The sequence below is a fragment of the Bos grunniens genome, chromosome 3 (assembly GCF_055505025.1).
Source record: "Bos grunniens cultivar Pamir isolate PY7600 chromosome 3, Bosgru_T2T1.0, whole genome shotgun sequence".
Lineage (NCBI taxonomy): Eukaryota > Metazoa > Chordata > Mammalia > Artiodactyla > Bovidae > Bos > Bos grunniens.
Genome location: NC_141167.1, coordinates 13,042,714 through 13,053,077, shown reverse-complemented (window position 1 = coordinate 13,053,077; position 10,364 = coordinate 13,042,714).

The following is a 10,364-nucleotide window of genomic DNA, read 5'->3' as shown; positions in this document are numbered from 1 at the left end:
CAGTCACCATCGGCAGTGATTTTAGAGCTCAAGAAAATAAAATCTGTCACTGCTTCCACCTTTTCCCCTTTTAATTGCCATGAAGTCATGGGATTGAATGCTGTGATCTTAGTTTTTTTAATATTGAATTTTAAGCCCGCTTTTTCACTCTTCTCTTTCACCCTCGTCAAGAGACTCTTTAGTTCCTCTTCACTTTCTGCCCTTAAAGTGTATCTGCATATCAGGTGGTTGATATTTCTCCCAGAAACCTTGATTCTAGCTTGTAACTCATCCAGCCTGGCATTTTGCATGACGCAGTCTGCATATAAGTTAAATAAACAGGGTGACAAATAAACCTTGTCCTTCTTTCTCAATTTTGAAACAGTCGGTTGTTCCGTATAAGGTTCTAACTGTTGCTTCTTGACCCGCATACAGGTTTCTCAGGAGACAGGTAAGATGATCTGGTATTCCCATCTCTTTTCCACAGTTTGTTATGATCCACACAGTCAAAGACTTTAGCGTAGTCAATCAAACAGATGTTTTTCTGGAATTCCCTTGCTTTCTGTATGATCCAGTGAATGTTGGCAATTTGATCTCTGGTTTCTCTGCCTTTTCTAAACCCAGCTTGGACGTCTAGAGGTTCTCGGTTCACATACTGCTAAAACCTAGCTTAAGGATTTTGAGCATCACCTTACTAGAATGGGAAGTGACTGCAACTGTCCAGTAGTTTGAACATTCTTTAGTACTGCCCTTCCTGGGAATTGGGATGAAGATTGACCTTTTCCTGTGGCCACTGCAATCTCCAAATTTCCAGTCTAAATTTGCTGACCTTGAGTGCAGCACTTTAACAGAATCATCTTTGAGGATTTTAAATAGCTCTGCTAGAATTTCATTGCCTCCATTAGCTTTATTGGCAGCAGTACTTCCGAAGGCCACTTGACTTCACACTCCTGGATGTCTGACTCTAGGTGAGTGACCACACCACTGTCGTTATCAGGGTCATTAAGATCTTTTTTGTACAGTTCCTCTGTGTATTCTTGCTATCTCTTCTTGATCTCTTCTGCTTCTATTAGATTTTCACCGTTTCTGTCCTTTATAAGTGCCCATCTTTGCATGAAATCTAGAGATCTCCAAGAAAATTGGAGATCTCAAAGCAACATTTCATGCAAAGATGGGCACAATAAAGATCTCACATGCCTTGGGGCAAAAACTAGAAAAAAAAAAAAATCCCCTTTGAAGAGTGAATACTTAAGGGTTAATTAGGTAGAAGCTTACCTGAGGGAAGAAACAATGTAAGCAATTAGCATCCTCACGCAAAGTGCTCTAATTTGGCCCGTGGATGTGCATATTATATCCGTGCATGTCTAAAAGGTTATGTTTGGATGAGTTTTTCTCTTGATTCAGACGCATGGTTTTCTCTTCCTGGAATTAGGTACTTACCTGGCATCTCATTCCAGGGCCTCCTTGTTGAGTTTATGCAGCTACTCCTGCTTCCTGGCAGCTTTTGGCTTGACTTCATGCACCATTGTGGTGGACACTGATAGATGACCACTTTTCCTATATTTTTCAATTAGAGGTGCCAGTTACATAGTTAACTTTTGCTTCCTGGATTAAGAGATTTTTCATGCCAAATGTATGGGACAGTGTTTCCTGCCCACGCTCACGTTTTTTTAAGAGAGTCAAAGACAAAAACTACTCATCTCTGAGGCCAGGCCAGGTATCACCAAGTAGACTTATCTGAAGTTGATGAGTTAATCCTAAAGGTTTCTTTAAAAAAAGAAAAAAACAGACAACTTGGTCTTGGCTGGGTCTTAGTTTTGGCACATGGGATTTTCACTGCAGTGCCAGGTTTCTAGTGTGAGCTCAGTAACTGAGGTGTAGCATTGTGGGATCTTAGTTTCCCGACCAGGGATGGACCGTCATCCCCACACTGGAGGATGGACCACCAGGGAGGTCCCAATTCTGAAGCTTTCATCTTGAATTAATTCATTGCTTAGAGACTAATGTTCATTTTAGCTGTTTACAATTGCTTTACTCCCCACCCTTTCTCGACCCTGGCTGACTTGTCTGCAAGTCATAGCTGTCAAAATCGAGCCATCTGCAGAACAGCTCTGTGCTTCTGAGCCCCTCCCTCAAATCCTCTGTGGTTCATAGTTCTGTCAAGGTACGGGACAGAATCTTCAGATTTCCCCCATAAGCCCCATTCCAGTCATCTTCTAGTTTCCTCTTTCTGACCGCCGATAAAGGATAGCTCATTAAGTGTAACCAGTAATAGAACTTTTTCCCCCCACCGTGCAGCACAGCATGGGGGATCTTAGTTCCCTGACCAGAGATAGAACCTGTGCCCCCTACATTGGAAGGGCAGAGTCCTAACCACTGGACTGCCAGGGAATTCTCTTATTGTATTTTTAGATACTTTTTTACTTATTTAAAAGTTTAAAAGTATTTAAATTTTAAATACTCTTATTGTATCCTGATGATAAGGGAAAACAGAGTAATCAATTCAGATAACTGGGAAACATTTTTTTAACTTTTTACTTTATTTTGGAGTATAGATGATTAATAATGTTGTGATCATTTCAGATGTACAGCAAAGTGATTCAGTGACACATTGCGTGTATCTAAAAAAATTTAAAAAAAATTTTTTTGTATTATTGTACTGAGGTGCCACAGTATAGCTTGGTTTTTAAAGGCTTAGAAGTTATATATATGTTCTTATATATGTTCTTATATATAATTATGATTTTATATAGTACACACATGGTTATTTTTTTTAGCATTTTATTTACTTATTTTTAATTAATTTATTTTATTTGGAGGCTAATTACTTTACAATATTATAGTGGTTTTTGCCATACTTTGACATGAATCAGTCATGGGTGTACATGTGTCCCCCATCCTGAACCCCTCTCCCACCTCCCTCTGCATCCCAGCCCTCAGGGTCATCCCAGTGCACCAGCCCTGAGCACCCTGTCTCATGCATCAAACCTGGACTGGCGATCTGTTTCACATATGATAATATACATGTTATGCTATTCTCTCAAATCATCCCACCCTCGCCTTCTCCCACGGAGTCCAAAAGTCTGTTCTTTACATCTGTGTCTCTTTTGCTGTCTTGCATATAGGGTCATCATTACCATCTTTCTAAATTCCATATGTATGGATGAATATACTGTATTGGTGCTTTTCTTTCTGACTTACCTCACTCTGTAGGCTCCAGTTTTATCCACCTCATTAGCACTGATTCAAATGTATTCTTTTTAATGGCCGAGTAATATTCCATTGTGTATATGTACCACTGCTTTCTTATCCATTCATCTGCCAATGGACATCTAGGTTGCTTCCATGTCCTGGCTATTGTAAACAGTGCTGCGATGAACATTGGGGTACACGTGTCTCTTTCAATTCTGGTTTCCTTGGTGTGTATGCCCAGCAGTGGGATTGGTGGGTCATATGGCAGTTCTATTTCCAGTTTTTTAAGGAATCTCCACACTGTTCTCCATAGTGGCTGTACTAGTTTGCATTCCCACCAACAGTGTAAGAGGGTTCCCTTTTCTCTGCACCCTCTCCAGCATTTATTGCTTGTAGACTTTGGATAGTAGCCATTCTGACTGGCGTGAAATGGTACCTCATTGTGGTTTTGATTTGCATTTCTCTGATAATGAGTGATGTTGAGCATCTTTTCATGTGTTTGTTAGCCATCTGTATGTCTTCTTTGGAGAAATGTCTGTTTAGTTCTTTGGCCCATTTTTTGATTGGGTTGTTTATTTTTCTGGAATTGAACTGCAGGAGCTGCTTGTATATTTTTGAGATTAGTTCTTTGTCAGTTGCTTCATTTGCTATTATTTTCTCCCATTCTGAAGGCTGTCTTTTTACTTTGCTTAGAGTTTCCTTTGTTGCGCAAAAGCTTTTAAGTTTAATTAGGTCCCATTTGTTTATTTTTGCTTTTATTTCCATTACTCTGGGAGGTGGGTCATAGAGGATCCTGCTGTGATTTATGTTGGAGAGTGTTTTGCCTATGTTTTCCTCTAGGAGTTTTATAGTTTCTGGTCTTACGTTGAGATCTTTAATCCATTTTGAGTTTCTTTTAGTGTAACACACATGGTTATGTTTGTTAATACCCGTCCATTTGTGGAAATTAGTAGTTGGTGAAAGGAATAAAATGATGCCACATTAATCAGAATCTAAGTGTGACATGCACATAACACACCAGTAATGCCTACTTGTGAGAGAATGTTCTGGACCCTCAAGTTTCCTGGATGTGTGAGTTTATATCAGGTAAAAGGGCTACTTGATTTAAATCAAAGGTTTGGAATTTAAAGCTTCATTCAGTCTCCTGGGTCAACTTTCTAGTATATTTATCAAGTGGGAGACAATTTTAAAAGACAGTTGATTTGTTTATATTACTCTAAAGTTGGGGCTTCCCTGGCGGCTGCAGTGCAGGAAACGTGGGTTTGATTCCTGGACTGGGAAAATCCCATGGAGAAGGCAATGGCTACCCACTATAGTATTCTTGCCTGGAGAATTCCATGCATAGAGGAGCCTGGTGGGCTACAGTCTATGGGGTCAAAAAGAGTTGGACACTACTAAGTGACTAACACTTTCACACTTATACATTAAAGTGAATTAATCCAATCAATGATTGCATAAAATTACTATGCTAGTAATTGGTGTACAGCTGAATTAGAAATGGAGCAGTAATTTGGAGGTGCCCTGCACCTTGTACAAGAGATGGTATTTGTTTTTAGTTTTTATTTGGTTGAAGTGTATTTGATTTACAATGTTAGTTTCAGGTGTACAGCACAGTGATTCAATTGTACACACACATATAAAATAGGTAACCAACAGGGACCTACTGTATAGCACAGGGAACTATACTCCAATATTTTGTAATACCTTATAAGAGAAAATAATCTGAAAAAGATTATATATATACTTGTGTGTGTGTATATATATATATTTGTGTGTGTGTTGTTGCTGTTCAGTCTCTCAGTTGTGTCCAACTCTTTGCTACCCCATGGACTACAGCATGCCAAGCATCCCTGTCCTTCACAATCTCCTGGAGTTTGTCCAAATTCAGGTCCATTGAGCCGATGATGCCATCCAACCACCTTATCCTCTGTTGCTGCCTTCTCCTGCCTTCAATCTTTCCCAGCATCAGGGTCTTTTCCAATGAGTTGGCTCTTTGCATCAGGTGGCCAAAGTATTGAAGCTTCAGCTCTAGCATCAGTCCCTCCAGTGAATATTCAGGGTTGATTTCCTTTCGGATTGACTGGTTTGATCTCCTTGCTGTCCAAGGGACTCTCAAGAATCTTCTCCAACACCACAGTTCAAAATCATTAGTTCTTCAGTGCTCAGCCTTCTTTATAGTCCAGCTCTCACATCTATACATGACTACTGGAAAAACCAGAGCGTTGACTAGATGGAGCATTTAACATGTGCACAACAAGCACATACATTAACTCATTTCATCCACATAACCTTATGAGTGGGGCTTCTATTATCATTACATTTTGCAGACGCCAAAACAGGAAAATAATTTCTAGACTTGATGTGAAGAGCTGACTCATTGGAAAAGACTCTTATGGGAAAGACTGAAGGCAGGAGGCGAAGGGGGCAACAGAGGATGAGATGGTTGGATGGCATCATTGACTCAATGGGCATGAGTTTGAGCAAACTCTGGGAGATAGTGAAGGACAGGGAAGCCTGGCATACTTCAGTCCATGGGGATGCAAAGTGTTGGACATGACTGAACAACACCAACAATTTCTAGACAGAGACTAGCACTCAGAAATGCCTAAGGTGTTCAATGAGGCTTTGGAAGCACTTGAAGTTCAGTAGGGGAAAGAAGGTGATTGAGACTTCTGGCTTCTATTAATGACTGCCAAAGAATTGATGCTTTTGAACTGTGGTATTGGAGAAGACTCTTGAGAGTCCCTTGGACTGCAAGGAGATCCAACTGGTCCATCCTAAAGGAGATCAGTCCTGGGTGTTCATTGGAAGGACTGATGTTGAAGCTGAAACTCCAATATTTTGGCCACCTGATGAGAAGAGCTGACTCATTTGAAGAGACCCTGATGCTGGGAAAGATTGAGGGCAGGAGGAAAAGGGGACAATAGAGGATGAGATGGTTGGATGGCATCACCGACTCAATGGACATGGGTTTGGGTGGACTCTGGGAGTTGGTGATGGACAGGGAGGCCTGGCGTGCTGCTGCGGTTCATGGGGTAGCAAAGAGTTGGACATGACTGAGCGACTGAACTGAACTGAAGTTATTTTTATGAATCCTTCTGCTGAAAACAGCTAAAATTTCTGAATAAAAGATAAATTTAAAAAATCTCTTGGGCTTCCCTTGTAGTCTAGCAGTTAGGAATCCGCCAGCCAATGCAGGGGACATAGGTTCAACCCCTGGTCTGGGAAGATCCAACGTACCAAGGTGTGATTACGCCCGAAGACATAACTACTGAGTCAGCGCTCTAGAGCCTGTGCTCTGTGACAAGAGAAGCCACCACAATTAGAAGCCCATGAACTGCAGGTAGAGCGTATGCCCTACTCACAACTAGAGAAATCCTGTGCACAGCCAAAGACCCAGTGCAGCCAAAAATTAAAAAAAAAAACAAAAAAAAAACAATAAAAATTTAAAAAATGAATAAATAACAATAAAACTTAAAAAAAAATTTCTTAAGGCATCCAGGAACTGACAAGTAGAGTCATCAAGCCCAAACTGAAGATAATCCAGAGAGAAATGGAGCACAGATACCTGGAAACCACTTCCAATATAAAGGCAAACCATATTTGGTTCTAACATATCAAATATGCTGGATTGAATGGGACAAAAATCAAAACCCAAAGCACACATACAATGAGTCTAACAGAACATCTTTCCAACAAAAAGCTTGGCACACCAAGGGCTATATCTTTCAGAATAAAAGAGTGGGTCAGAAATTGAATCCTCCCAGGGATTTGCAGGCTGGGAGCTCAGAAAACCTCAAGTCTTGAACTTGGTTTAAGATGACGCTGTACTAAATACAAAGGAAAAAAAGAAGAAAAGAAAACAACCCTGTACTATTCGTGCCTCCAGACGTCTGATACAAATAAATAAATGAAATTAGTCTTTGGAGGAAGAAACATTTTATCTCCCCTCCAGTATTTCCACATCTTATTCTGCAAAGAACCAATTATTTTTTAAAGTATACAAGTAAAGATTATTGCCAACAGAAATAATGGATAAAATAAACTGATTATCAAAGGCTTCAGATACTTGAACTCAAGGTAATATATATAAAATGTTCATGGTTGCTATTTTCCAAGAAATACATGACAAACTTAAAAATACCCACAGAGAACAAGAAATGGCAATGAGTGAAATGAGAGTTATTCAAAAGACCAACCAGAACCTTTTTAGAAATGAAAAATATAATAACTAAATCCATCAATGAACTCCTTTAACAGAAGCTTCAGGGAGAATTAGTGAACTGGAAGATAGGTCAAAAGAAATTATTTAACAATTATTTATTAACACATAAATTTAACACCTTAGAGAAAATGTATCAATTCCTCAAAACCCATAAAATACCAAAATTCACCTGATATGAAATAGATCATCTGAATAATCCTGTAACTATTTTTAAAATTGAATTTGTAATTAAAAACTTTAAAAAAATAATATCCAGGCCCAGTTGGTGATAGTTTCATTGAAGTATTCTACCAATCATTACAAGAGGAATTAGCACCATTCTGTACAATCTCCAGAAATTAGAAAAGTAGGGAATACCTCTCAGCTCACTTTATAATGCCATTATTATTTTGATATGAAAACCAGACTGGACAGTACAAAACAAAAAGCTACAGCCAATATCCCATGAACTTAGCTACTAAAATCTTCAGTAAAATATTAGCCAATTGAATCTAGCAGTACATAATAAGAATTATGCAAGATGGCCACAGGGTTTATTCCAATATGTAAGGCTGGTTCAACATGTGAAAGTGAATTGATTTAACATTTGAAAATATATTGATGTAGTAATCAACTGTATCAAGAAGCTAAAGATAAATAAAAATCATATAATCATGTCAATTATTTTTGAGTAACAAAATTCAACATCCATTCTTTGGCTGCCCTGGGTTTTCATTGCTGTGCATGGGCTGTTTTGTTGTGGAACAAGGGTTTCTCTTGTGTGTGGCATGGGTTCTAGAGTATGCAGGCTCAGTAGTTGTGGGGCATGGGCTTAGTTCAGTTCAGTTCAGTTCAGTCGCTCAGTCATGTCCGACTCTTTGCGACCCCGTGAATCGCAGCACGCCAGGCCTCCCTGTCCATCACCAACTCCTGGAGTTCACTCAGACTCACGTCCATCGAGTCAGTGATGCCATCCAGCCATCTCATCCTCTGTCATCCCCTTCTCCTCCTGCCCCCAATCCCTCCCAGCATCAGAGTCTTTTCCAATGAGTCAACTCTTCGCATGAGGTGGCCAAAGTACTGGAGTTTCAGCTTTAGCATCATTCCTTCCAAAGAAATCCCAGGGCTGATCTCCTTCAGAATGGACTGGTTGGATCTCCTTGCAGCAGTCCAGGGGACTCTCAAGAGTCTTCTCGGAATCATCCCGGACCAGAGATCAAACCTGTGTTCCCTGCATTGGTAGGTGGATTCTTAGCTACTGGACCACCAGAAAAGTACCTCAACACCCATTTATGATAAAAAACTATCAGTAAACCAGAAATACAGGGGAACTTCCTCAACTTGATAAGACTGAATACCTTCCTCTTAAGGGAAAAGTCAAGGATATCTGCTCTGGCCATTCTTATTCAACAGAGTACTGAAAATCTAGCCAACGCAGTAAGACAAGAAAAGGAAATAGAAAGCACATAGATTGAAAAGGGAAAAAAGAAAACAAACTTCCCTATTTGCAGATAAAATGATTGTCTATTTAAAAAAGTCCCAATGAAGGATTTGAACACTGCTGCAGAGCAACTAAGCCCGTGTGCCACAACTACTGAGCCCATGCTCTACAGCCTGTGAGCCCAAACTATGAAGCCCGTGCTCGGCAACAAAGAGAAGCCACTGCAATGAGAAGTCTGTGTACTGCGAGAGTAGCTCCCACTCACTGCAACTAGAGAAAACCCTCTGCAGCAACAAAAGACCCAGTGCAACCAAAAAGAAATAAATAGAGGCTTCCCTGGTGGCTCAGTGATAAAGAACCTGCCTGCCAATGCAGTGTTGAGTCCTGCCCACAAGGCCACATTAGCGGAGCGCAGAACCAAGGTCACCTCTGAAGCAGACTGAGCCCCTTTGTAACTGAGCCCCTTTTGTTTCCAAAAGCCCCCCTGACTTCGTGACTCCCAATCAGGCAAAGATGCCCACTTCAGCAAACACCCTATAGCACCCCAACCAATCACCTAACACCAACCTTCCAGCAGGCATTTTCTTTGGCTTGAGGCTATAAAAATTGGCCATTAACCCACAAAAACTGTCAACTCTCTCTGGTCTGTCAGGAGGTTGGCCCACTGCGCTCTCCGTGCCTACTTTATCTCTGCTCTTTGTTCTTAATATACTCGCTCCCTGCTGGAATGCTGTGTGTCTGGAAATTCTTTACCAACCTATGCTCAAACTGCTCAACATGCAGGAGATATGGGTTCGATCCCTGGTCCATGAAGATTTCACATGCTGCAGGACAACTAAGTCCGTGTTCTGCTGAGCCTGTGTTCTAGAGCGCAGCAGCCACAGCTTCTGAGCCCACGTGCAGTAACTACTGAAACTTGAACTCTCTAGAGCCTGTGCTCCGCAGCAAGAGGAGCCACCACAAGGAGAAGCCTTAGCACCGCAGTTAGAGAGCAGTTTTGAATTATTGTTATAAAACCCTTCATCATATCCTCCCAGGGTGGAACACATAGTTTTTTGAGACAGAAGCCCAGTTTGTCTCCCTTTGGCTGGCAAAGTGATAGAGCTGTCCTTTTCTACTTCCCTCAAAACTCTGTCTCCAAGATTGGATTTGGCATTAGTGTACGGAGAGGCCAAGCTTTCCATAATATTAGACTTACAGCCATTGTGTTAGGTATGCACTGTTACCTCCATTATACAGATGAGGAAATTGAGACAAGTGAAATTTAGCTACCTGCTCAAGGTGGCACAGCCTCATCAATGGTAGAGGTAGGATTTTTTAAATTTTAATTTTTTATTGAAGTATTGTTGATTCACAATGTTGTATTACTTTCAAGTGTACAGAAAAGCGATTCACATATAGAGAATCTTTTTTCAGATTCTTTTCCTTTATAAGTTATTACAATATAATGAGTATAGTTTCCTGTGCTATAGAGTAGGTTCCTCATTGGTTATTTATATTATATATAGTAGTGCCTGTATATTAATCCTAGACTCCTAGTTTATTCCT